The sequence below is a fragment of the Aptenodytes forsteri genome, unplaced genomic scaffold (assembly GCF_000699145.1).
Source record: "Aptenodytes forsteri isolate BGI_AS27 unplaced genomic scaffold, ASM69914v1 Scaffold217, whole genome shotgun sequence".
NCBI classification, from domain to species: Eukaryota; Metazoa; Chordata; class Aves; order Sphenisciformes; family Spheniscidae; genus Aptenodytes; species Aptenodytes forsteri.
In genome coordinates this window covers 4,666,746-4,670,258 of record NW_008796222.1, presented here as the reverse complement: position 1 = coordinate 4,670,258, position 3,513 = coordinate 4,666,746, and positions in this window count along the sequence as shown.

The following is a 3,513-nucleotide window of genomic DNA, read 5'->3' as shown; positions in this document are numbered from 1 at the left end:
CTCGTGTTCAGGCGGCTGTCAACCAGCACCCCCAGGTCCTTTTCTGACAGGCAGCTTTCCAGCCACTCTTCCCCAAGCCTGTAGCGCTGCATGGGGTTGTTGTGGCCGAAGTGCAGGACCCGGCACTTGGCCTTGTTGAATCTCATACAGTTGGCCTGGGCCCATCGATCCAGCCTGTCCAGGTCCCTCTGCAGAGCCTTCCTACCCTCGAGCAGATCAACACTCCCGCCCAAGTTGGTGTCGTCTGCAAACTTCCTGAGGGTGCACTCAATCCCCTCATCCAGATCATCGATAAAGATATTGAACAAGACTGGCCCCAAAACTGAGCCCTGGGGAACACCGCTCGTGACCAGCCACTGTGATCCCACTTAGGATATGATTTGTCATATGTTATCATGTAGCCAACAGTCCAGTTAAAGTTGCAGCTCATTGCCTATAATGCACTGTAAGTTTGAGGTGAAAGGTAAATGAGAAAAAACCTGTAGCGAAAGCATGGCATGAAATTATATCCCTGCGGAGAAAATTATTGCCTGAAAAGTGCACACAAAAGAAAAATGCAAACTGCAGAGAGTAGAATTCACTCCATAGCCCTGCTTCTGAGGATAGCAAGGGAAGAGATTGGAAAGGTGACAAAAATCCTCCCTTGTTTGCTTGTTTGTTTATTTTGTCACTATCATGCAATTATTTTTATCAATTATAGCTTATTCTTCTGTTACAGATGATTCACATCTTTTAACGAATATATTCCCTCGTCAGTACTGCCTAGTTCATGGATGGATCATATCACAGATCTGAGGCTGATACAGCCATAGATATGACTTCAAATATCCTCTTCCTTACCCACAAGGAGATTAAGAAGGGGAAGACAATGAATATCACTGCACTTAACATATTGTATCTATTTTTAATTTGCTCACACAACTTAGTGTACAAGAGGCTGAAATATATGAAACTCTTGAGTAAGTAAGAGCTATTGATCTGATTTCCATAAAGTCTGGGGTTTTAAAAGTTTTTGGAAAAAAACAAAGATGAGTAACAGTACCAAATTAAGAACTAGGTAGTGACATTTGCAGAAAAATTTTCTCTGGGATTTAGACGTGGATTCCTCCTTGCACTCTAACACTTCCACAAGACGAAGTAGGATGAGAGATCATTCCTCACCACGTCTGCCGCCCCACAACCCTCCCTTCTTGTCGGTGCAAAACTGTAGGCATGACGCACCCAATATGTAGGTAGCTTTGTACATTTACATAGCCATATGAGCTGCAAATGTGAACCCACTGTGATTTACAGTATACAGATACACAAGTAAACCCTCTGGCAAAACCAGCTTCTTTATCAGACCACACCCAAAAGAACAGTGCCTTGAGTTGAAACTTTTATTTGTCCATTTTGTTTTGCTTTTTGTTTTCTTTTTTCTGTTGGCAGGCTCTGGAGGGTGGAGAAGGGAAGGGGAAGAAGCAAGGCTTCAAAAGCTCCTAGATCCACCATTCACATGGAGGAGGAGAAGTTTATGCTGGGAACATGTGTTACGGACAAGGGCTGATAATGCATTAGCTCTAAACAAGTTGCAGAAATAACATTCTCTCCTACCTCTCTTGCTCTTTCCTTTCCTGGAGCTAAATGGTAAAGCAAGTGCATAGCAAACAAATGAGGTGATGGTCCATGTTATTTAAAATAAACCCCTGCAACAGATTCTTAGCCCTTATTTCCATGCCTTCTCTTCTTCAGAAAATATTAAACTCAGAATATTCTGAGCCCACATAGTCTCTTGAAAGAAAATAAAGGCCCCTGAAGGCTATTTTATGATCATATTATTTATTTAGATGCAACAGTACCTCATAAACACATCTTTTAACAGCTACCTTCGGTTTCAGATTGCCTAAGTCAAAGTACATGTTTAAAGGTAAAAAAGTGGTAAACTCTTGGAATTCATCTGTGCAGCTGGAAAGCATTATATTTTGGTAAACTGTGATAGCGCTGCAGATCAGCCATGGCCTCACCTATCATCTGACAAGCATTATATTGCCAGCCTCCATGACAGGGCAAGAGTTTGAGTTTTCTCCCTCATTCCTCTGTATGCAGAGGTATCTCTGTACATAGTACATGGAACAGGTCACTGATACATACGATATATTCTGTTTTAAAACATTTGAAAATACTATTTGATTTAAAGGAGCCTGAAAAATATTGTGGACTGCCATGGACCAGCTGGTGGATTACATGGTCAGACCTCAGCGCAGCCCTTGAGACAGCCAAGGCAGATGAAGGATTGTATCTGGAGGATACTACTATTACATTATGTTCCTCCCAGTGCTACCCTTACAAGGTTGAGCCCTTGTAAATGAGTGAAAAAATACGCTAGTTCTTTAGTAATAAGTTGAATTCAGAACCCAACAGAGGACATAACTAATTTTTCCATAACTCCTCTGACTTCTTCCTAGCAGAAACTGATGAGCTGGTAAGAGAACACGTAAAACCAGAACAATACTATTTATAAAATCTTCATGGAGGAAGAGGGAAAATAAAACAATCTTTGCTTTTCGTGGAAAGCTCAGCTCCCCCTTGTTGTGGCCTTGTGAGAGGAGTCTGTCTGCTTCGGGATGGCAGCTGCTGTTACCTCCCTGCCCGCCTCTCTCCCACCCTGCGCTCCATCCTCAGGGCTTGCTGGGGAAGCCGCCATCGCATGCCGGAGGCTGGGCTCTTGCAATGAGAGTTGCTTTATAGCACTGAGATGACTCTGGAGGGCAGAGGCATGGGCACTAGAAGCCTTTGCTGGTGAGGCGTAGTGTATATGAGTAGAGCAAATCACAACAAGCTGCGAGCAGCTTGATCCCCCTCACAGGTGCTGTTTTCCGTGGTGGGGGAGATGGGACCTCGATGAATGGTCCTCCCTCCTCCCATGAAGGGGCTGTTGCAGCATGCCATTCAACCTACATGGTAACTTCTTTTGCCATCTACAGACACATATTAGGCCTTATCAGAATAGTTATATTTGGCAAGACAATGAAATCATTGTCTCAATCAAAGTTTCAGCTCACTTTGTCCCAGTTCCATGTCAAAGTGCTCCTATCAGCAGCAATCTCATTTCAACAAGCTAGTAATATACTTAGAGGTCCTACAAATCAGCAAAAGATTCACCACAGATGCAATTACCAGCAAAACAAAGTTTAAAAGTGTATGCTGAACACAGGTGAGCAATGAAGAAGTCTATGCATCTGGCCATGCTATTGCATAGGATTGCGTTGGCCTAAGCGAGCTGATGGGAAGGCCTCTGGCAGTGTTATGGCTATTTCTGCTTTTAGCTGTGATATGAACCTGGCTGGGACTAACAATATTTTTCCAGTGCCTCAGGGGGTCCAGAGGGATTACCCTCTGCCAGGGGGATGCGCTCCTCTGGGAGTCAAACAGGGGAAGGCAGCTGCGGATGTCCATATTTTAATCACAGGGTCCTTTAATTGAGGAAGCAGGTTCCTTTACATTTAGTGTTGGACTTTACCAGAAAGCATCTCA